We start from the raw sequence: 26493 nt of genomic DNA on the forward strand, positions 1-26493 counted from the left end.
CAATTATGTCGTCGTAAATATGCGCCAATGGTATCCAAGCAGTCAAGATGTTCAAGAATTATGTGGACGATTAGGTTGTTGCCAACTTTTTGAACACGCAGATAGTGCCGATGTTTTTGGTCAGTTAGAGTGTTATTATCTATACGGCCACCTTGAACATCCCTAAAATTATTGGACATTTTGGATGTTGCTAATTATTACGTATACCTTGACTGTCACTTACTATTAGCTTCTGAATGCACATGCGTTTGTATGTAGGTAACTACGCTTTATCAGATTTTTTACGACTGTGACGTCTACATTTCTTTGATTGCATAAAGATTGATTGATTGATTGATTCGAAACAGGTAATACGCAAAACTAATGACGTTAATGAATGCAAGCTTCTCTTACTCCACCCCTTTAGCGATAAGGCGTGAACAGACACGTTTCTGATATGAAAACCTAGAAAATGTACCTATAAGCAGACCAAGCAAACGCAACGCTCAAACGCAAAATATCTTTAATCAGTTCAATTCGACTTTATGAGTTAGAATTCATGTTTGGATCATAGATAATTATTGATGATTCACGCGGTTTTCAGGATTCGTGCCCGGTTAACGGTATTAGGCTCGCCCCCTATTACAACGGAACTTAAACATAGCTAACGAGAAGTATGTGTATCGATACATCTCTGCCTACCCTTTCGGAGTTACAGGCATGATGCTGTGTGCGTGTGTGTGTTCAGTTCAATCATCATCCCCCTAGCATTATCCCGTTTTTCACAGGTTCCGCGTACCTAACCTGAAGATTTCACAGGTCTAGTTTTTTACAGAAGCGACTGCCTGTATGACCTTCCAACCCGCGAAGGGAAAACCAGCCCAATACAGGTTAGATCATACCCCCGAAAATGCATTTCTCAAGAATGTGGGTTCCCTCATGATGTTTTCCTTCACCGCTGAGCACGTGATAACCGTTTATGATCCAAACAGGAATTCGAAAACAAATTTGACAATCGTTGGTTTATGCCTGTAGTGGATTTGAACTTGCGACCTCAAAGTCCAACTGGGCTACCACAGCTCTATGTGTTTAGTTCAATGTTTTAAGAAAATCACCTGTTCGCTGCTCTTGGTCTTCGATGGTCTTTTAGTTTCGTAATAGTTTCACACAGAATATGTGAAATAATTCGCGACAATTTACGTTAACTGATTAATCATTCACCAATCGTACTTAACATTTCCTGTCGAAAGAGAAACAATAAAACATATGCAAGTAACGATTCCTTTGTGAATTACTCGCATCAAGAACTGGCAAAGAATGAATCGGACACCGCTTTTAATGGCGTATCGTCGCATAAAGTACCTATCGCACAACGTACCGCCGATTTTTAATGTACCCTTAGTAAAACGCACCTATCGCAAAATGCACACATCGCATAATGCACCTTTCGCAAAATGCACCCATCGCATAATGCACCTATCGCGAATCGCACCTATCGCAAAATGAACCCTTGAAAAACTTAATAAGAATTTAATCGATTTACTATTTCGATTACTTGTAGCTCTGCCCACCCCGGAAGGGATTACGGGCGTGAAATTATGTTTGTTTTTATTTCGGAGATAGGAGTAGGGAGTAGTGTTTGATTGAGACAATTAAATTGTCCTCTTAGGTAAATGTTTGGATTAACTTTGAAGATGAAACTCATGCCAGAGACTTCGTCATACCGGCTAAGAGTCTTTTGTTTCGATGGGGCCTCCTCGCCGTCTTCTTTCTTATACTGGTCTTGGGCAGTGAACCACGTAAAACAAAAATTTCTCGTTGATCCTTCTATTCGTATATTTAGAAGATTCCTTATCGCTATTTAAGCTATTTTGAGAGCGGCAAGGTCTTTCGCGTGATCTGCAGGTGAAATCAGTGGCCGGAATTCACAAAAAGCGCCCAAAAAGTGCCGAAAAACTGATTCATGTACTTAATTTTAAGAAGTTTAATTTTATCCGGCAAGTTTAGAAAACCGTATAAAATTAATTTAGAATAAGAGTTAAACGTCAAATTAATGTTCGCTAGAATAGCTTTTTGTCGCCTAAACCTAAATTGAGTAATTTAGAAACGTCATTCCTAAATTTAAGATTAGGCGTCAACTAAAATGTGCCGCCAGAATACAAATTCAGTTTTTGACATTTAAACCGTAATCTTAGCTAAAATAAATTTAGGTTTGCCTGCAGCCTGAGTATTCGTTACGATGTCACTAACACCCTGTATATAAAAAATATAACTAAAAAAATATATATAAAAATATAAATATATATTTTTATAAAAAAACAAACAAATTTAAATATATACATAATTATATATATATTTGTGTGTGTGGGATGTGTCTATTACTTTTTTTTGTTCCCCTTATTTTATTTTACTTTTTTGCGCGCTACACTGCAGCTGTATAAGTGTACTATATCCTCTGCCGAAGGTTGTCTGGAAGAGATCGCTCTTAGCGATAAGGCCGCCTTTGCCCACCTTAGAATAGGTTTATCCTGTAAATGTTTTGTAAATTTGTGTGCAATAAAGTGTTTTTATTATTATTATGTTTGCACGCATGTTTGACTACTCCTAATTATCTTTTTTTGTACAAGGGTACATTTTGCGATTGGAACGTTTTGAGATGGGTGCATTTTCAGATAGGTGCATTTTGAGATAGGTGCATTTTGAGATAGGTGCTTTACGCGTTAGGTGCATTTTGAGAAAGGTACATTATGCGACGTTTTTCGCCTGCGGTACATTTTGCGAATGGTACGTTTTGTGACTGATCCCTTATGGGTTCTCTACTTTTCTTATATTATCTATTTCAAACATACTTTTTTACGAAAATAATGGTGCTTATTCCTGTAAACACCATCTAATTTTATTTTAAGTTATATCTGTCATTTTCTTATCCGTCGAAAAGGACAGGGACGGGTAATCAACAAGTTATGGAACACATGTCAATTTTAAGCACAAATCTAAAACAACCGTCTAAAAATTTGACATTGGCCAATAACCCGACAGAATTATGTTGACATATTATATCGGAATATTCAATAAACAAAGTGTACCTATCTATTTTCGCTTCATGCCAGCAAGCCGCTTTATAACTCGAAAGTTTATGCGGACTTTTGAGGTATTTCGTTTAGGGTTCGGAGTAGGAGTCTGCTCCGAGGGTGGAGACTTAGGTTTCATCATTCATTGTCATCACCTTTTATCATTTCATTAATCATCATTAAGAAAAAAAATACATAAGGCATGGCTGTATGGGCATAGTTCCCTTTGCCTTGCCCTTCGGGGAAAACAAAACAAAAATAAGAGTCAGGGTCGCGCAGTTTAGATACTTATCGATTTATGTGACATCAATAAAACCTTCTTGATCCATTTTGTCAACGGAACTCAAAAGCACAAGTCGGAATAAGCTACAAAAGGCCGACGAATATAATATTATGCGAGGAACAAGTTTACGTGTGAGGAATATTGAAAATAAGGTATCAACTGCATTATTCATACCCAAGAGTCGTTTACATTCAATAGAGAGAGATCTATGGACAGTCCAGTTTCCATATTGGTCCTATAGTTTGTGCCTACATACATAGTTTATACATATACAGGGTATTAGTGACATCGTAACGAAAACTTTGAGATACCATGATTCTGAGTTGATATCAAATGGAATTTTCCCTCGCAAAAGCATAGAATTGAAAATAATGTAAAAAAACTAAAAAAAAGCGGCCAAATGCGAGTCAGACTCGCCCATGAAGGGTTCCGTAGCAGCAAGTAATATAATATAAATAAAAGTAAATTACGGTTTACGACTTATGATGTATTAAAAAAAGAACTACTTACTAGATCTGGTTCACACCAATTATCGTTGGTAGTTTGCACGCTAATCTATATCATATATGTTTTTTAGTTTTATCCTCCTCTTATTTTAGAAATTACAGGGGGGGGGACACATTTTACCACTTTGAAAGTGTCTCTCGCGCAAACTATTCAGTTTAGAAAAAAATGATATTAGAAACCATTTTGGAAGACCTATCCATAGATACCCCACACGTATGGGTTTGATGAAAACATTTTTTTTGAGTTTCAGTTCTATGTATGGAGACCTCCAAAATTAATTGTCTTTTTTCCATCATTGCGTAAAAATCCTAATGCGGTTCACAGAATACACATATTTATCAAGTTTCAACAGTATAGCTATTATAGTTTCGGAGAAAAGTGGCTGTGACATACGGACGGACGGACGGACAGACAGACGGACGGACAGACATGACGAATCTATAAGGGTTCCGTTTTTTGCCATTAGGCTACGGAACCCTAAAAAGGACTAAGCCTAAGAAAAATTGGACTAAGCTCCACTGCAACTCTATTACGATAATAGTATTAACACGACAAATATTACAATACTAACTTAACAAGTTAAGCTTATAACAAGTAGCATTGAGGTGAGTCGTGACGAGTGTTACACAATGTGGTCTGAAACCTTACGTCTTTGGAACAAAGGTTATAGTCGTGTAGCAGGTAATGTTTACATTGAGGAGCGGGCGCGGTTAAATTGACGATTCATATTCAATACTATCTTCATTCTGTAGGTAACATACTAGTTTACACTTCGAATCGTATTTTTTTTTCATAACGAACGTCTCATCCGCCTAAAACTACTGCGGCTTCTCACAGCCTGTATAGCCGGGGAAAAGAAGCTGCAAGAAAAACCTGGGCACATGGCCCTAAACGTTCTTCTACATCATCATTAACGTACTTTTATTACTGTTATACAATTCAGGGTAATTTGGGGGAGTAAAAGTCCCCAGACAGCTAATCCCATGCATTCATATCTTCTAGATAATCACTTATCTTATAAATAACCTTTTCAAAGCGTAAGCTATGTTACGAATAAATATATTTTTGAGTTTGGGATTGATTTATCCGCGTTCGCGCTCGCTACCGCTGTCAATGCAGACAGGCAGTAAAAGCATTAATATGTATTACTGTATAGTGTAGACACTATAGACGTTCTATAGTGCAAAAGTGAAGGCGATTGAAATGGCTGTAGGCAGCATCGATTGTTTGGAGTTGTCTGAAGTAATTGCAAGTTAAAAGCTCTACCTACGATAGAACTAGACACTTGTCAGTCTTTTGCGAAGCATAGATAGATATATGATGAAGCATTGATTAGTTCCCTGTAGAATATACCTCTATATATATGTATATATATATATGTATGTGTGTGAGCCATGTGAGGGGGCCTTTGGCGGCTCAATAACCCTGACGCCAGGGTTGATGTGGCTGGTATTCCACCTCACAACCCACACGATAAGAAGAAGAATAAATTACTACTAAAAGGACCAGCAAATGAAGTGTACAAAGAAAGCTATGCGCCCGCGCAGAGAGCGGGTGACCCGTCGTCGAGTCAAGGACAGCTCGTTCCTTTGTGTTCAAACTAGATTCTTAGTCCGTATACCGCGTTTGTAGGCCATAGACCCTTTAACTTCAATACGTACCCAGCAGCGTAGCAAAGATGATTCATCTCCGAAAGATTTGAGGCCTCCATTTTTTGTTAGGTATTCAAATCAGTTTCGTGTTTGACCATATTCTCAACGTAACTACAACATACCATCACGCCCGAAGGGTTAGGCAGAGGTACTATATCATAGCATCACCCCTGTATCCCCGAAGGGGTAGGCACAGGTGTATAGTATATATACCCACTCCTCGTCAGCTATTTGTAAGCCTATTGCCATTAACAGAGCACAAATTCTGGAAGCCACGTGTTAGATAATTGGATCGCGTACTAGGTTCAATATAAATAACGAAATTCTAATTACTTAATAAAGACAGATCTAAAACGAACGAAAAACATTTTCTTTTTTCTATTCGACTTATTTATCAACTTTACGTAACGTCATCATCATCATCAGCCGTACGACGCCCACTGCTGGGCATAGGCCTCCCCCAAGGATCTCCACGACGATCGGTCCCGCGCTGCCCGCATCCAACGGCTTCCCGCGACCTTCACCAGATCGTCAGTCCACCTTGTAGCGGGCCTACCCACTGAGCGTCGTCCGACACGTGGTCGCCATTCCAGAACCCTTCCGCCCCAGCGGCCATCGGTTCTCCTCGCTATGTGTCCTGCCCACTGCTACTACGTAACGTACTTAATGATAATATACATATTTTTTATTCCGTCATAGTGTGTTTTTTCATAAAATGAAATAGTAATTTCGTGATTACGACGTTTAGTAAAAAGTAATTAATTTGGCTAGTTGGAAACTAGCCTATTGTATCTAGTGGTTCTGCCAACTAATTAGGGATTAGACAGATAACATACGCTCACGGCTATATTGCAAGATTAACTAGCCATAGAGGCAGCCAATCAGCTCGCGACACCAAACACTTCAGGTCCCCGATACCGACCCCACCGGCGTGGTCGAAGATTTCCCTCATTCAGCGCTTATCGCTATCGACCCACTAGGGTCGATTAATTCTTTCAAATATTTTTCCTCTCAGACGACGCCCTGAGCCGAGGTTCGCGCCCAACTGGGCACCCTCAGGCCTGTTCTCTTAAACGTTGTACCGGGTGAGAGCCTTCAGCGCTCCCCATTTGTCCGCCCAAGTAGTTAATGCCATTTGCGGCAAATCTACAATAAGTCACGTCAAAAAAAAAAAAGCAAGATTAACTTAGTACCTACGTCTCACTGAGCGTTCTTAGAAATTAGAGAAAAATAAATCAGTTAACAGTGTTTAAGTATTTATGTAAAGTAGTAATTGTTATTTATACACTGCGCCCCACTGTATTATCAACATTATTACTATTGAGTGATCCTGTGAATCAAATAATGACAGGCTTAAAATGCTACTAGGTCAGTGCCGTTAAAAAAAAGTACTTATTGCTAAATAGCATCCGGTTTTCGCGGCAATTTTAAAAGACAAAATTTTTCGCAACTGACAGTTTAAACAAAGATGGCGATGACACCCAGCTGTGGGACAAAGGTATTGAAAGTGGGTTGCCAAACAAAACAAATTAGACGTTACTTTACTTGGAGCTGCGCAAGAGTTTCTAGTCGTGGCGTACCGTTTCACTTTCCTACACGATGTTACTACAATCTACTAGATATATACTTATGTTAGTGGGGTTAGTCTTGTGTAGTTATTTTTTTTGGTGTTGACTATGTGCATTGAGGAGCTCGGTGGCGCAGCGGTTAATGCGTTCGGTCTGCGATTGTTGAAGTTAAGCAACTTCGGCAAAGGCCGGTCATAGGATGGGTGACCACAAAAAAAAAGTTTTCATCTCGAGCTCCTCCGTGCTTCGGAAGGCACGTTAAGCCGTTGGTCCCGGCTGCATTAGCAGTCGTTAATAACCATCAATCCGCACTGGGCCCGCGTGATGGTTTAAGGCCCGATCTCCCTATCCATCCATAGGGAAGGCCCGTGCCCCAGCAGTGGGGACGTTAATGGGCTGATGATGATGTGCATAGTATCGCCTAGCGTTCGCAACTATATCGGGAATTTTAATTACATACAAAATGATAAGATATTAACAAAGCCGCTGGGCTTTAGTGGCAGCAGTGGGACGTATTATTAAATTGTGTGATTTATTAAATTAACAATTTGTAGAATATAGCAAAGCAATTTTGACAGTATTTCTGAGCCTTTGTCAAACGGAGTAACTAATACAGAATAAAATAATTCACAGACGTAAACATTGCGTAAAATTTCGCAACTGCTTACAATAATATCTCCGTTATGGGCGCGGCACAACACGTGGACGCTAAAACGTGTCCAATTTTAAGCTGAGCGACACATACTTCGCGATTTTGTTTAGTGTAGGGTTGCCACTTATAATGGTTTATAGGTCGATCGGTGTCATGGTCAAAATAAAGTCCGATCAAGTAATTAATGCCATTTACGGTAAATCTACAATAAGTCACGTCAAAGAAAAAAGGTTCGTTTCTTATATTGATCCCACCGGGAAGCAAACTCGGAACCTTTGATTTAGTTCAAGGCACCTGCCGTTACACCACAGTTGTTGTCATTAAGTAACCTTAAATAAACTGACTAACAATACAACTCATCGATGTAAGCACTCCGTTTTGAATTGTACTTAATTTTCATAATAGCAACCCTATCGCACATTACGGGGTCAATGAACTGCAAAATGCCACAAGCTGCGCACGTACAGATCACGTTACACTAGTGATTTTGTTTCATGATGGTTTTGATTTATAATAACAGAGCCAAACTTATTATGTCCGATTGTAGAGTTTTTGTATTTACGAAAGGTGCCGCTTTACCCCGTGCGTTCGAGTGAGACTGACAGTTCGCGCGCACTCCCTTTAACCCTTAACGCCTTAAGGCCAGTTAGACTAAAATGAGACTCAGCTAGGAGTGAGGTAAATCGAACTCGGCACCGAATACGAATTGGTGCGGAGTGTCTGTATCCTACATAAATATATGTTCTATTATTCTTTATTCTACGTTTCTGGTGGATGGTAGTCAGCTGGGGCATTCAAAAGACCTTTGCCTTAAAAATATCTGGGAACAGACAGACAGACGCAACTCACATCATAATATACAGAGAAGTCATGCACAGGCGGGTTAAAAAGGCAACGTTGCATCGAAGCAATTCAGTGTGGAAGAAACGTGGAGTCTGGAGTGGAACATGTTCGACGGCACAAATTTGGACCTTATTCAGGATCCTTCGCCGAGGGTCCCTGGCTTTGACTCCAAGCGAAAAACCCTCTGGACACGACTGAACCGGTTTAGGACCAACCACGGAAAGTCCAACCATCACCTACATAAATGGGGCTTAAAGGAGTCGCCATACTGTGAATGTGGTCACCCGGATCAAACCATATCTCACATAGTGAACGAGTGCCCTCTGCACCAGTTCCCGGGTGGTATAGCCGAGCTGCATTGACGGATGCGGCAAAGACTTGGTTAGGAGAGCTGCAGCTGGATATATTATCCACGCAGGATATTTTATGTTTGTCTGCCATACGCAATAATAATAATAATTCACCTAAAAAGCAATATTGCTTTTGACATTTAATACTTATGCGTAAATGTCAAATTGCAAAATTGCCTTTCAGACGAATTGCTTCGTTGTGGCTTTTTAACCCCCCTGTGTATACCCACTCTGTATATTATGGTGTGAGTTGCGTCTGTCTGTCTGTTCCCAGATATTTTTTAAGGCAAACCAAGGTTGGAATCTAAACATAATTACAAATTACTAAATGAAATATGGAAACAAAGTTGATGAAAGTAAGTAAATTGCTTTGCGGTAGTGATTGTAACAACGTTTTGCCTAATAAAGAAATAAAATTAACGCGCCAAAATTGTTTGTAGACTGTAATCTACGCGCAATTACGCGCACTGAAGTAGTTAATAACGCGCAAATTAGCGCGCGGTCAACGTTCGTCGTGCAACGCGCAAAAATAGAATGCGCTTTCCGGGGGAGATATTGCAGTGTAGTTACAAGTAAGAACAACGAATAGCATAATATCCCACCAAATACATGTGAATTTAAAATATTGCCAAGACTAAATCATATCGATTGCAATTTGAAAAAGTTATCAGGGGGTTAAAAAGGCCACATCGAAGCTATTCATCTAAAAAAGCAATATTGCAATTTGACATTGCGCATATAAAAGTAAGTGCGCGATGCATACAAATGTCAAATAGTGCTCTCCTTTTTAGATGAATTACTTCATGTAGAGCCAAGCTTCTAACTTTACACGCTCTAAATATACAAACACTAAGTTAATAAACACAACAAGTTAGGCAAAATATGGAATTTGCCCGTTTCATTGCTACAAGAACTATACATACGTATAACAGAATGGCAATGAACATTCAAAACAATTGTTACCTTATGCTTATGATGATAGTAGCGAAATAGTTATTTCATTTTAGTGAAACGGTTAAGCTGTGGCGTTATATGTATGCACTAGCTTTTGCCCGCGACTTCGTCCGCGTGGCGTGTTATAAAAGAGAGATCTTTGTGTGTGTGGGAGTGCATGTCAAATTTCAAGCATCTAACTTATGCAGTTTAGATTTTTTCATACAAAATTATTTTCCCGCTAACTCCCATTTTCAAAATACAGCCATAACTAAACTTTATATTCACTAAGGTATGCATGCATGCTAGATTACAAACATCTACTCGTATCTTACGCGGTTTAGATTTTTTCATACAAATGTTTTTTTCCGCTAACTCCCGTTCCCATGAAAATTTTGCAATATCCTGTTACAACTAAGCTTTAAGTTTACTAAGGTACCTGCATGCCAAATTTCAAGCGTCTAACTTAAGTGGTTTAGATTTTTCATACAAAAGGATTTTCCCGCTAATTCCCGTTCCCGTGGGAATTTCGGGAATTCATTTCTTAGTGCACCTCTACGGTACCTAAGCTACGCCCCTTCCAAATTTCAAGTGCCTACGTTTAGCCGTTTAGGCTGTGCGTTGATATGTCAGTCAGTGAGTCAGTCAGTTTCTCCTTTTATATATTTAGATATAAGTACTCGTATATGTATATATACGTAGCATTGTACAATGTATTTTCTGACGTATTCAAAACTAATTAATCCCGGCAATGAGTTTAACAGATTTTGAAAACGTATAATTATTTCTCATATTACACTAATGTGCAACTGAATTCGTAATAATAATACTACTGCGCAAGTAGAATGTTTACTTAGAAAGGTCACTGCAATGTAAGTATAGAATTTTGTTGTATATAAACACCTACCTTCCACACTTTTGTAGATAGATAAATAAAATCTTTATTTAGGTTTAAGACGTTACATTAACTTCTTAATATTAAAATTTGATATGAAGTGTAAAACTTAAAACTAAAAAGGGTACTAGCTCGGCTGATGTCGTATCGACCCACAAGGGAGGCAATAAGTCGCCGATTTTCAGCCAGACCCCTAGAAAATAATACAATAATACAAAAAACACTACTTACTAATTTTAAATGCCAATAAGGCTTCTATGGTCAAGTGGTTGAGCGCTGAGCTCACGATCCGAAGGCCCCGGGTTCGAATCCCGGTGGGGAAATAACACAAATTTCTTTGTAATCCCTAGTTTGGTAAGGACATTACAGGCTGATCACCGAATGATTATCCGAAAGAAGGCACGTTAAGCCGTTGGTCCCGGTTACTACTTACTGATGGAAGTATGTAGTCGTTACATCAGCCATGTCAAGAGCCTTTGGCGGCTCAATAATAACCCTGACACTAGGGTTGATGAGGTTGGTAATCCACCACACAACCCAGACGATAGAAGAAGAATGCTAATTTAGAAATGAACAGATTATAGAGAAGGAAGAAAATTAAATAATTAAAGTCAAGGCTTTATGGGCCTTAGATCTTTTTGCCTAGCTTAATATAAGGCGAATTTAAACAACAACGCAAATTCACAAAAAAAAAAATGGCAAAATGTTTATTACAGAACCACATTGCTGTAAGTAAAGCCGTTGGACCCTTCTTTTCAGTTTTTTTTATAGTAATTCACCATCTACCAACCTCGAAAAAAGTTCGTTAGCCCAGAAATCGGAGTAGTAAACGTAAAACATCGATCTTTAGAATCGATTCGTCACACTTGGCCTTGATGAATCCGAGTTTCCAAACATTTTCCACAATCGATTTCAAAATTCATTGTTTTTATTGTAGCGTTTGGTTGATCAACTCTTGAGCTGTGTTGATCATACTGTTCATTGACTATTCAATTGTTTTTGTCCGGTATTGTAGGTCTTTAGAGCAAATAGTGGTCACTCCTCTCTTTTCTTTCGTGGGGGTTATCAGGGGGATAACCTCATCAACCAAATAAATCGTCAATAGTGGTGACTGTGTTTAATTTAGTTGAAAGGTCTTCGCCTCACCATCTATCACGTTGGTCTAACAGAAAGCTCGGTGAGGTGTGGGTACTTCGTTCATCACGAGTTGGATATACTTCTGACTATTCCAATTGTGATGTAGTCGTTGAGCAAATTGCCATAACCCGGGTACAAATATGGAAACTTAATGGACCTTGAAATTAAATATATAAATAAATCTTGGAAACCACGTGATATCAATTATAATAATGATCGAACCATGAATTGAAAACTAATAAAATCGAATTCAGTGATTAAGAGCCCGAACTGAGATTTAATAAATTGTTTAACCCTTTCACGGGCAGAGACCAGAGATCTTTGTGTGTGTGGAAGTGTATATCAAATTTCAAGCGTCTAACTTAAGCGGTTTAGATTTTTCATACAAAAGGATTTTCCCGCTAATTCCCGTTCCCGTGGGAATTCCGGGAATTCCTTTCTTAGTGCACCTCTACGGTACCTAAGCTACGTCCCTTCCAAATTTCAAGTGCCTACGTTTAGCCGTTTAGGCTGTGCGTTGATATGTCAGTCAGTCAGTTTCTCCTTTTATATATTTAGATTTAGATAGTATGACACCTTGGAATCGGAACGTCATTAGACGTTCTGTCCTTGAGAGTGTTAATAAATAAATGAATAAACATAATGCGAAATAAACTACACGTAATTACCATTCCCTAAGTAAAGCTTCGAGTATTTCCGACCACATCAACTCGCAGTTGAAGCATGAGCCCTTAGCAATTCCTCATATTTTATAATTACCTACTTCCAATCAATCACTAGTATCGACTTGTCAACAAGACCACTAATGATGTTAAGTGGTGCAATCAAGTGATTTGTGGCGACTACATGGTCAAATAGTCAAACCATTTAACTGCCGACCAGGGCGGTTATATGCGCAAATGTCAGATTGCAATGCTTTCTTAGATGAATTGCTGCGATGTGGACATTTTATCCCCCAGTAGCAAATTACAACAAATATTTGCAACTTATTAAGCGGCAGGTTTTAAACTCTATAAACGAAAAGGGTCTTTGCCTCAAATTGATTTTTGACTTGAACATAACAACTTAGCCTGCGTAAAAATGTAAAGCCACTTCACGCCAGCTATGTTTAAATCCCGTGATGATGATTTGAAATATATACCGATGTTTTTATTTTACTGGAATAGTAAATAGGTAAGTACCTACCTTATATATTTTTTGTTTGCTGTTGGAATTAGACCACAATCTTATATGTTGGTAAGTGATGATGTGGCCTAAAGGCTTCGGTCCGCGACTCCATAGTCCCGAGTTACATGAACAGAATAGGTATTATAAGTAATAATAATATTATGTTTTGTAATGCCTACCCCAACGGGATATTGGCGCGAACTTATGTAAGGTAACAATAAATAGTAGTATCAATAGATAAGCTATTATATTAAATTATATGCATATTTTATTTCAGGACGTCCACCATCACCTGATCATTTCAACGTACATCCGTTTTGCTTTTTTGTAATTGTTTTGTGAATTAAACGATGTTATTGACTTGTTTTTGTGTGCGTCCTTTTATAATAAACATTTTCTATTCTATTCTAAGAAATTAACCGGTATACCTGTTACGGTACTAGCTATATTAGTACGAGTTTCACATCACTACATGGTTTTCTCTCGATGACCGATTGAAGAGTATGTGGTACAGAGATCGCGTAGTTTTTTTCTTGGGAAGAAATCTTCTGTAAGTACTAGTTAGAAACTTGTGCGAGTTTCTTTCATTAAAGAAATAGACCCTCTCTAATCATGTTGAAGGTCTGAGCAGTTTCAAATCCATTTATGTGTCTAATTAGGTACTACATAATTGGATCGAGTACTAGGTTCAAGATAAATTATGAAATTCTGATTACTAAATAAAGACAGGTAGGTCTAAAACTAACGAAAAACTTTTTCTTTTTGCTATTCAACTTATTTATGAATTTTAATCAAGATAAACGTAATAATAAGTGCGACACTTTATCATGTTTTTCTATGACGTCACAGTGTACTTTTTCATATAAATTCGACAGTAAAATTTTGACGTTAAGTAAAAAGTAACTGATTTATGTTTGTGTGTTGTGTATACATAAGCCATGTCAGGGGCCTTTATGAGAGTTCGACTTAATGAGTTTGTATTAGTGGTTTTCAGGATTAGAGCCCAGTTACAAGCTGATCACCTGATTATCCGAAAGTAAGATGATCCGTGCTTCGGAAGGCACATTAAGCCGTTGGTCCCGGTTACTACTTACTGATGTAAAGTAGTCGTTACATGAGCCATGTCAGGGGCATTTGGCGGCTCAATAGTAACCTTGACACCAGGTTTGATGAGGTTGGTGCTCCACCTCATAAGCCACACGATAGAAGAAGAAGACATAAATCATGTATTGTGGGATAGGGCATGATGGAAACGATTATTCTTTCTTTACCTTTGTTTATTTTTAACCTTTTATAGTCTTCTATGTTTCTCTTTAAAAACAACCGTCCGCCATTTCCCTGTCATTCCGCAATCCCTCTCTCTCGCTCACTCGTCGCTCTCTCTTTCATACAACCTACCCGTGTTTTGTTAGTGCCGCCACCATAGTGTCCTAGTAAGAGAACTCTTAGGAAAAGACAAGTCATTAATTACAGTTTACATTTGTATAAGAGATTTACTTAAAGTGAAAACTCGGTAGTGAAGAGAGGTGACAATAACATCGAAACATTACTAGGCTTTTCATTTATCGAAAGCTACTTTCCCCGATGATCGTCCAGAAACTATCGACTAGTGTTACTAAACAATCGATAGTTTTTTTAACGAGACTTTTTGTAGATTTTTAGAAGGTATTATATTGGCCGAACGAATGTTGAGCGCTGAGAATTCGCACTCAGTACAAAATTTAAGACAACAGGCCTGAAGGGGCCCAGAAGGGCGCGAAACTCACTTAGGGCGACAATAATTTACATAACATAACGTAGCATCACGCCAATATTCCTGAAGGGTTAAGCAGAGGTGTGTAGTATACACACCGTCGCCTGGCCAGCTATGTTTAAGTCCCATGTAATATTGCCATTCTTCTTCTTATCGTGTGGGTTGTGAGGTGGAATACCAACCTCATCAACCCTGGTGTCAGGGTTATTACAGAGCTAACATGGCTCATGTAACGACTTACATCAGTAAGTAGTAACTGGGACTAACGGCTTAACGTGCCTTCCCAAGCACGGATCATCTTACTTTCGGACAATCAGGTGGTCAGCCCTTAACTGGGCACATATCCTGACAACTACTAATACAAACTCATTAAATCGAACTCATTATATTTTCACTATCAATATTATTATTTTCTATAAGAATAATAATATTTTATTGTACACACAGGATACATAATAGGCTACTTGGCAACCTAGTCAAATGAGACACTTTTTACGAAAGGTCAAAACGAATATTTTCTTTGCAGTTTATATAGAAATGCTGTCCCCTGACGTCATCAATAAAAGCGGTCAAACGTCGTACTCATTGTTACCTAATTCATAAATAAAATTCGAAAATACATCGAAACCTAAAACGAAATTGATTTTTGACATTGTTAGACTGGCTTATATTTCTAGATTAGTATTTTATAATTTATTTATGATATGACGCATTCAAATAAGCTATTGCAGAAAAAATAAATAAAATAATCAAGACAGACACAACAGGCGATAGGTAGGAGAGGTATCGAGTGAAGTATCGATAGTCTTGCTATCGATATTTGACTATCAATCGACAACATTACTATGGACTATTGACTGAGCTATTGACGTATCAATACGTTTCACTTGGCAAGCCGTTGTGGTAATTAGCAACTACAATTTATAGCCTCCTGGTTGTATGGGATTAGAAATGGTATAGAACAGGCGTTCTTAAAGTGTGCGCCGCGCCGCACAGTGGGCTGAAAATGAAGCTTCATAGACTTAGCGGCACATGAAAATCAAGTATCAAATTATGAAAAACGAATCATGTCATCGTGTAACTGTCTAATAGCAACATATTATGTTACATGCCAGTTTTTGATAAAGCTATTATCATCATCATCAGCCCATTAACATCCCCACTGCTCAGGCACGGGCCTTCCCTATGGATGGATAGGGAGATCGGGCCTTAAACCATCACGCGGGCCCAGTGCGGATTGATGGTTATTAACGACTGCTAATGCAGCCGGGACCAACGGCTTAACGTGCCTTCCGAAGCACGGAGGAGCTCGAGATCTACACTTTTTTTTGTGGTCACCCATCCTATGACAGGCCTTTGCGAAAGTTGCTTAACTTCAACAATCGCAGACCGAGCGCGTTTACCGCTGCGCCACCGAGCTTCTTAAAGCTCCACAACTCTGTTATATCATGAGTTATTTGTGTTTTTTAATTTTTTAGTCCGGAGCCAAGAGATTTTTAAATATAATTACTAAGTAGTTTTTAAGATTTCAGCAAGAAAAAAATAAGTAGCATTCATTTGTTTACCAATTCTTATCGATATTTACGTTTATGATAGATTTTTAACAGGTATTTTTATATTTATTTATTGAGGAAAACACGGATACTTCAATAAATAAGTAACATAAGCTAGTTGAGGCCAATTACAAGCTTCCACGTACATACACTTTGGTATCATGTCACATTAACTTTTTTGACAAATTGAACTGTAAATCTCAATCTCACTAAATGTCAAATATGTTAGTGTGACAGAGTCCTAAAGTGGGTACATTATATTGCTCATGACTGTACAGAACTCACAACAAAAAAGGTCAATGACCGCGCAACCCACACTATAGAAGAAAAAGGGGTATAATTTGATATTTTATCTATAAATTCCATATTAGAAAGGCATCCTGTCTTTAAACATACTTAATTTATTTTAAAAATGCATTTGTAATATAACATAGGTACGCAACAGATATAAGCCTAATTATAAACTTTCATTTGTTAATTATGAAAATGCTACAAGTTACAACACTTAGATTACTCAAATTTAGTTCTAATTATGTTATGCAACAGGTTGTAATTAGCAAAATCATGTGCCGAATAATTTCTTTGTATAATCAGTGGAATCACTTTCACTGGGAAATGTGGTTTATTATCTTGTTTTGTACAAACATTTGTAATAAATGGAGAATCGTTATTCCTCGCAAGACAAGTCTGTTTATCAGAAAGATGTAACTTAAACTAAATAATTCCAGTATTCGATGTAATGAATGATATACCCTTCTACATCATTATAGATAACTTTCTACATCATTTCTTTACATGACTACACATCACAAAAATCATTATTAAAAAGTACAGGGTGTTAGTGACATCATCGTAACGAAAACTATAAGGGATGATTTTGAATTTTGCGACGGAAAATCCACTTGATATTAACTCAGAATCATGGGAATCATCCCCTTTAATATCATCATCATCATCAGCCCATTAACGTCCCCATTGCTGGGGCACGGGCCTTCCCTATGGATGGATAGGGAGATCGGGCCTTAAACCATCACGCAGGCCCAGTGCGGATTGATGGTTATTAACGACTGCTAATGCAGCCGGGACCAACGGCTTAACGTGCCTTCCAAAGCACGGAGGAGCTCGAGATGAAAACATTTTTTTTTTGTGGTCACCCATCCTATGACCGGCCTTTGCGAAAGTTGCTTTACTTCAACTATCGCAGACCGGGCGCGTTTACCGCTGCGCCACCGAGCTCCTCATAATATATTAAATTGTAAATATTTGTAATAAGACATTTCGTGGTCTTGTGCGTATTCCGGCCATTCCCGCCGGCATCCAAGTAGTCGCGCCATCTCTATCGAGGTCTGTACCCGTCATGAGAAAAGGAAAATGGAAAGAAGGGGAGACCTTTGCTGAGCAAGCAGGCTAGATAAGATGTTTGAATTGACTTTATTATACTTAAAGATTTTTTTGTAATCGTTGTTTATTTTTTGTATTGTTTCAATAATGAAAATGACAAAAATATGAATACTATGTATCATCATTTAATACTTAAAATATTTTCATTTCTATTTTTGCTGACTGCTAATTTTAGAGCATGGCGTGAAGAATCGATGTCAAGACCGCGACTAAAGCCTGACAAGTGCGTAACAGGATTAGAAACGCGATGAAAAGTGGATTTAGTGCAGTGAAATGCATTTTACGATACGCTAATCTACGAAAGAGGGTCAGAGAGGTACTTCCACTCATTTATCCATCCTCGATTACTCAGTAAGCCGCAGTTGTAGACTTCACTGTTTATTGTATGATAAAACAATTTGAAGAGATAAAAATAATAATTAAGTAGAGCAACTTAGCATGTTTTTTTAACGTGACTTATTATAGATTTGGCGCAGATGGCATTAACTACTTGGCCGGACAAATGGGGAGCGCTGAAGGCTCTCAGCCGGTACAACATTTAAGACAACGGTCCTGAGGGTGCCCAGTTGGGCGCGAACCTCGGCTCAGGGCGTCGTCTGAGAGGAAAAATATTTGAAAGAATTAATCGACCCTAGTGGGTCGATAGCGATAAACGGTGATTGAGGGAAATCGTCGACCACGCCTGCGGGGTCGGTATCGGGGTCCGACTTAGCATGCAATGCAGGTAAGGACTAAGAAAAGACGTAGAATAGGTTTTGCTGCTTTTCATCACGAGGATGTGGTTATAAGTAGTCGAAATTGACGCCATTGACATTGGAGTAATTCATATAAAAAGCAATAAGTGTTGCAATTTGGTCCCCGATACCGACCCCGCCGGCGTGGTCGACGATTTCCCTCATTCAGCGCTTATCGCTATCGACCCACTGGGGTCGATTAATTCTTTCAAATATTTTTCCTCTCAGACGACGCCCTGAGCGGAGGTTCGCGCCCAACTGGGCACCCTCAGGCCTGTTGTCTTAAACGTTGTACCGGGTGAGAGCCTTCAGCGCTCCCCATTTGTCCGGCCAAGTAGTTAATGCCATCTGCGCCAAATATAAAATAATTCACGTCAAAAAAAAAAAGTTGCAATTTGACATTTACGCGTATAAATGTATGTGAGCACCAGTAAATCTCAAATAGCAGTATTGGATTTTAGACTTTTTTGAACGAAGCCGGTTCCTAGCTTGGGCTCTAAACCACTGAATTCGACTTAATGAGTTTGAAATTGAATTCATGTTTGGATCGTAGACAATTAATCTCACGTGGTTTCCAGATTTTGTGCCCGGTTGATGGCAATAGACTCATACCCACATGGGACGTAAAAAATCTGGCGAGGAGTGGGGCTTCTATCGTGTGGGTTGTGAGGTGGATTACCAACCTCAGCAACCCTGGTGTCAGACTTATTATTGAGCAGCCAAAGGTCCCTGACATGGCTCATGTAACGATTACTCACATCAGTAAATAGTAACCGGGACCAACGGCTTAACGTGCCTTCCGAAGCACGGATCATCTTACTTTTGGACAATCAGTTGATCAGCTTGTAATGTCCTAACCAAACTAGGGATCACAAAGTGATTTTTGTGATATGTCCCCATCGAGATTCGCATCCGGGACCTCTGGTTCGTGAGCCCAACGCTCAACCACTGGACCACAAAGGCCGTGAGTATATCATACACCTCTGTTATGTCTAGAATGAAATGTTCTTCCTGAATTTCATAAAAACGGATGCCAAGTGACATCAGGGTAACACGACTGAATCATAATATCCATCATGTTGACCTAAATGCGCGTCATATTAAATGTGCGCCCGATTGTATGCGCGTGCGACGATAACAGTATATTGTTCGCGGGAACTGGGGCGTAAAATGAAAAATTACAGACTCTTGTCACTGCCACGGTAATGATGCTAAATGCGCCAGTGTAGTCTTTTTATACACTGGTCTACAAAATTAATTCATCATCACCAGCCCATTAACGTCCCCACTGCTGGGGCACGGGCCTTCCCTACGGATGGATAGGGAGATCGGGCCTTAAACCACCACGCGGGCCCAGTGCGGATTGGTGGTTATTAACGACTGCTAATGCAGCCGGGACCAACGGCTTAACGTGCCTTCCGAAGCACGGAGGAGCTCGAGATGAAAACTTTTTTTTTGTGGTCACCCATCCTATGACCGGCCTTTGCGAAATTTGCTTAACTTCAACAATCGTAGACCGAGCGCGTTTACCGCTGCGCCACCGAGCTCCACAAAATTAACTAAGTACTAGCTCTATATAACTCTTTAAAATTATAATAACTTACCATACCCTACACAAGATAAACTTTCGTAATAAAAGGGACTCGAAATGATTGACAATTGTAAATTTTAAATGAATGAATAATCCGGGCGAATAAAAGAGGCATCTCGCTAATATGCAACCCGTTTGACGAGTGCTGTCAACTTAATTCTGTCGGGTCCGTCATGGCCTCGGGAGCCATGTCAGGGGCCTTGGCGGCTCAATAATAACCTTGACACTAGGGTTGATGGGGTTGGTAATCCACCTCGCAACCCACACGACAGAAGAAGAATTCTGTAGGGTTATTCGCCAATATACAATTAATATTGAGGGTTTTTTAAATTTCTGCCTAAAATTTACGTGTGTTCCATAAATTTTATGCCTGTATTTCCTTTGCGGCGGATAAGAAAATGATAGGTATAACATTTAAACTAAAGGAAAATACCCCTATTCCCAGTAGTCTTACTAAGTAGTCTTACCAGTTGAACCACTGGGAATTTCCTTCCCAAAGACTTACTGGTAGGACCACTGGGAATTGGTATGTATTGGAATCGGCACCATTATTTTAGTTTTCGTTTTTTGTTTTTTTTTTTTTAATAAAGCGAAAGTTATTTACTTAATATACTTATGTGTAAGTATGTTGTAGTGTTGCCTGGTTGTAACTTTTAATACCTTTTGTTATTCCGTTTTTTTTGTTCTTTAACTACCTAATCCAAATTCTGCATGCATGTTAATTACATAAGTTGTGCACTTCTGTAATTGATGTAAGCACTAGTAGCCTTAAGAAAGTTATATTAATTGATGTGTGTTTGTACTGTTGATACATAAACAGCCTATATACGTCCCACTGCTGGGCACAGGCCTCCCCTCAATCAACCGGAGGGTGTATGGAGCATACTCCACCACGCTTCTCCACTGCGGGTTGGTGGAGGTGTTTTTACGGCTAATAGCCGGGACCAACGGGTTAACGTGCCCTCCGAAGCACGAAATCATCTTACTTTTTCGGACAATCAGGTGATTCAAGCCTGAAAAGTCCTTACCAAACAAAGGACAGTCTCACAAAGTGATTTCGACAATGTCCCCATCGGGAATCGAACCCGGACCTCCAGATCGTGAGCCTAACGCTCTTACCACTAGACCACGGAGGCTGTTAATGTGCCTAATAAATATGTAAGTGATTGCAGGAATGGAACGGTAAAGAAAGGTTTACTACGAGTAGATGTTAACTACTCTTATTCGCTATGTACGTAGATTAGACTTACCTTTGTCGACCACTGGGTTATGAAGTCGAAGCTTGGTGTATCATGAACACCTGTAAAAAAGAAAAACATTTTAAGGACTGTTTTAACTGTTTTATTGTTTACGTAATTATGTAGGTTGCCTGGAAGAAATTGCTATTTAGCAATAAGATCGCCGATTGTACTTCGCTTGTCGCATTTGTAATTGTTTTTAGTGTTGTGTTTATATGTGCAATAAAGCGTTTTTTGTGTTGTATAGTATTGCAAATGAATGTATGTGTGTCGAAATTTGTTTATAATAAAAAAATAGAAAAAAGTTTATTTAGGTAAGATCTTTGACACACATATACACGACACACACACATGTATTGTTCTTTATAACACCGTCAAAACTATCGAGTGACTTGAAAACGTCTGAGTTCTTGTAGAAATTCGCAGTGGAAGTCTCTATGAAATAAGGAGTGGACTTCTCTGCCGGCTTCTGTATTTCTGAATGCATATATCCGGGTGCTTTCAAGGCCAGAGTGAATAGGCACCTTCTGGGCGGGCTCGCTCCATCTTAGGCCTCGTCAATGCCTTCGGGCAAGTCTGGGGCCAAAAGCAAACCCCACAAAGGTAAAAAAAAAATCCCGGTGCGACGCAGCATAGGTTCACACAAACTAACGCCTCCCGCTCGGCATGCCCCGGTAATCCCGGAATGCTCCCGACACTGCATCTGGGTGTAGTTAATGTACACTGCTCACTTGGTAACTCAACATCGAATGAGAGCCCTCAGCACTCCTCATTTGTCCGGCGAAGTAGTTAATGCCATCAGCGGCAAATCTACAATAACCACGTCAACAAAATAAAAAAAAATCTGGTAACCAAGCAATTAGTAAAACCCACAATTCGTTATCAATAAAACTAACATACCACTTGAATCTCTACAGCATTACAGTTTTACTGTGCTGATAAGAATGCCGTCATTTGTATTTTAACTAAAAATTTAACATTATGTTTTTGAAGTACAGTCATGAACACTGTCATGCACCCACTTTAGAACCCTGTCGCACTATCATATTTGACTTTTAATGAGACTTACGGTTTAATTTGTCAAAAAAGTTAACGTGTTTTAAAGTGTATATATATTTGTATTCGTGACCGTACCTACTTATTGTAGCCTTATAATGAAAACCATAGTGGTGAGGCCTTCAGCGCTCCGCATGTGTCCGGCCAAGTAGTTAATGTCATTTGAGGCCAATCTACAATAAGTCGCGTCAAAAAAAAAGAAAACCACGTAAAAGACTTTTAAAAAAAATCACATTTGGATGTGATTTTTGTTAACAAAACTTAGCAAGAGCCAAGCTTGTTTCAATCCAGATAGAAAATTATGTTCCCAATTTTTATCCGGAATTAAATTAATTGGAGATTCAAAAATATAGAATATACAACTCGTAAGTTTATCTTACCGCCTTACCAATAAAATACAAGCGGCTTTTATTGGTAAGGTGGTAAGAATATAACATGGTTACGTCTTGGCGAGGGCACTCCCGTGCCCCCAGACTTAATTCATCCGTCATTCGTTTCCATAAACCACACAATACAAGTATTTAACGCTCCCCAATTTTAATAACAACTTTTAAGGTGTCGCTATGGAAACACATTCTGATTCGATTTATATTGACTATAATACACACAAAATCAACAAACACTTATGTTTAATCGATGAACGATACGAAAGGGGAATGTCGAGTATTATGGAAGAGTTTTAGGATTACTACTACTATTGCCGATAAAAAATGGTCGTGTTATACCTTACTATCTGACTCGGACGATACCAACCCCGCCGGCGTGATCGACGATTTCCCTCAATCAGTGCTTATCGCTATCGACCCACTAGGGTCGATTAATTCTTTCAAATATTTTTCCTCTCAGACGACGCCCTGAGCCGAGGTTCGCGCCCAACTGGGCACACTCAGGCCTGTTGTCTTAAACGTTGTACCGGGTGAGAGCCTTCAGCGCTCCCCATTTGTCCGGCCAAGTAGTTAATGCCATCTGCGGCAAATGTACAATAGGTAAGTCATGTAAAAAAAAGGGATTTGAACCCGCAGGCTTAGATTTTTTCGATTTAAATTTTCTCTTCATTTATTCTCCAGTCTAGATAGCAGAAGAAGTTGAAGTGACTGTTGAATTTGAATTGTAGATAACAGGATCGAAGCAAATGAAATCCCATAATCTCTGCTTACCCCGGCGGGAAATACGTGTGAGTTTTTGTATGCGTTTCTTATAGGTATTATACTTGTAAGTAAATAATGAATCGTCATTAGTGATTCAAATAAAAATATTGCGTGTAATTTTAAATCGACTTGTTATTGAAAGGAAAATTTTCTTCCTAAACTAGGGTACTTCAACAGGTTAATACCATTTAAACTGTAGGTACCTACTAAATGTTCTATTTGGCTTTCATTTTTCATTGTTCTAGGTTCAAGGTAATAGCAGACCAATATTGGCCTTGTAAACAATGGAGAATTTCACAAATTTAAACCGTAACAGCGTGAAAACAAAGTCGTTATTTCGAAAGAGTTTTAAGGGATTATATCATTTTGTAAATAGAGTTGTTTGATTAGTGTTAATTAACACGTGTTCTCGAATGGGCGAATGATACGATTTCCGCTTGAGAAATTAAGAATATATGTATATTTTGTAGAACCCTTTCTTGTAGTGATTTGCCGCAAATGGCATTCACTACTTGACCGGAATTTCGTCATCATCACTAATTTAAGAGCCACGCTCTTGACGGTGTAGCATTCTCCATGCTACTTTTTAGGGAAAAATAGGGCAGTGGTTTCCCTCTTGCCTTCCGCCCCAAAACCTCCTTTCCGCTCCTCCTCTCCTGTCTTTCCTTTTCTCTTTTGTTTTGTTTTTTTTTGTTCCTTTTCTTGGCGGCCGCGCCTTTAGCCTTGCGGCCGGAATTTGTGGAACCAAAAACGAAATTAAGTAGGGGGCATCGGGCATAGTTCCCCATGGTGGATACTTAAACTACTTTTAACAACATTTTGAATATAAAAAAACGAAATTTAATCAAGACAAAACTAGACGCCTCCTGGAACATCTGGCAGAACTACGCTAAAATAGACATTGGAAAAAGGAAGGGGAGGCCTTTGCCCAGCAGAGGGACTTAAATAAGGCTACAGAAATAAATACACAGACAAAATAGAAATTAATTAATCTAAAAAAAGTATAAAGCATAATAAATAAAAACAAAGATATTACCTAAAAATAACAAAAAAAAAATTACGGTAAATTTCGATTTGATGTTTTGTAAAAAGTATTATCTTTGATGTTTTGCAAGTTATTTGACCTATCGGTACGGTACGGTACCAGTAAAAACGGTATCATACCGGTGCGATACCGTAATTTGGGCTGCGCATTATTTTGCACGTTTACTTTCTCAAAACCCGTTTGACATAACAAAACGGTTTGTACTGTACTTGGAACCGGTGTATTGTGTGAATTTGTGTGCTGAATACAAAGTGGTCATGTTTAAAAAAACTGTTATATAACATCACGACATACCCTCAATATATAAACATTAATATATTATGTATGTGTGTGTGTGTGTGTGCAATAAAGCGTAGTGTGTAAATTATAATTGGGTCATGCACTAGGTTCTAGATAAATTATATAATTCTGATTACTAAATAAAGACATATACAGGGTGTTAGTGACATCGTAACGAAAACTTTGAGGGATGATTCAGGCCATGATTCTGAGTTGATATCAAGTGGAATTTTCCGTCGCAAAAGTATGGAACGGAAAATAATTTAAATAAGCTCTAAAATTTACATGACTTCTCCGACAGGAAATTCCACTTGATGTCGACTCAGAATCATGGTCTGAATCATCCCCTTCAGTATTCGTTACAGTGTCACTAACACCCATACCTACTTCTATGGCTACTGTATGTACTTGTATGGGGTGTAAGTGACATCGTAACGAATACTGAGAGGGATGATTCAGCTGATTATTCTGAGTTAATATCAAGTGGAATTTTCCATCGCAAAAGTATAGAATTGAAAATAATTTAAAAAAACTAAAAAAAAATAACATGAATTTTGCGACGGAAAATTCCACTTGATATTAACTCAGAATCATGGTCTGAATCATCCCTCAAAGTTTTCGTTACGATGTCACTAACACCCTGTATAAAACTAAACAAAAAACATTTTTTTCTGTTTCACTTATTTATGATTTTTATCAAGGAAAACGCAATAATAAGTCCGATATTTTATCACGTTTTTCACTGTGACGTCATAACGTCACAGTGTGTTTTTCATACGAATTCCATAGTAGTTTCGTGTGTTGACGTTTAGTAAAAAGTAACTTCAAAAAGAAAGTTTTCTTTGGAGTTTGCATGGAAATACTGTCCTGTGACGTCATCAATGAAAGCAGTTAAAAGACTCATTGTTACTTAATTTATAAATAAAATTCGAAAATAAGTCGAAAAGTAAAATGAAATTGATTTTTGATCATAATTAGACTGGTTTCTATTTCTAGATGGGCATTTTATCATTTTCTTTGACCCAGTCAAATACCCTATTATGACACACATACATAAACTGCCTATATACGTCCCACTGCTGGGCACAGGCCTCCCCTCAATCAACCGGAGGGGGTATGGAGCATACTCCACCACGCTGTTCCACTGTGGGTTGGTGGAGGTGTTTTTACGGCTAATAGCCGGGACCAATGGCTTAACGTGCCCTCCGAAGCACGGTATCATCTTACTTTTTCGGACAATCAGGTGATTCAAGCCTGAAAAGTCCTTGCCAAACAAAGGATAGTCTCACAAAGTGACTTCGTCAATGTCCCCATCGGAGATAACCCGAACCTCCAGATCGTGAGCCTAACGCTCTAACCACTAGACCACGGAGGCTGTTATTATGACATAACTTGACCGATAACATTATCCATTACAAAATGGGATGCCCCTGTTTTATTATAACTTACTCATCTTTAATTCATAAATAAATAATCTTTTGTACTTACAGATAATCGGTGTGTCCCCTTAATACACAAATGAGTAATTACTTTACTTTAAAATAACAAAACAAAAACAATAAAGTTTATCTGACATAATGATTAATTTTGTAGTATTAGTGCGTAGTTTGAGATTGGAGAAGAAAAGGGAATAGCAAGAATACGACAAGGAGTTACAC

The 26493-nt window shown here is 38.7% G+C and overlaps 1 protein-coding gene across 2 annotated transcripts in view; it reads right to left on the reverse strand.

The window, feature by feature from the left end:
* LOC126373986 (SH2 domain-containing protein 4B-like) overlaps nucleotides 1-26493 on the reverse strand; it is an 81002-nt gene that overhangs the window by 24339 nt on the left and 30170 nt on the right. For both annotated transcript variants that reach the window (XM_050020418.1, XM_050020417.1), the window contains exon 2: nucleotides 21320-21369. The gene's annotated coding sequence lies outside the window, so the exon portion shown is untranslated. The remainder of the gene's footprint in view (nucleotides 1-21319; nucleotides 21370-26493) is intronic.

The sequence above is a fragment of the Pectinophora gossypiella genome, chromosome 16 (genome assembly GCF_024362695.1).
Source record: "Pectinophora gossypiella chromosome 16, ilPecGoss1.1, whole genome shotgun sequence".
NCBI lineage: Eukaryota > Metazoa > Arthropoda > Insecta > Lepidoptera > Gelechiidae > Pectinophora > Pectinophora gossypiella.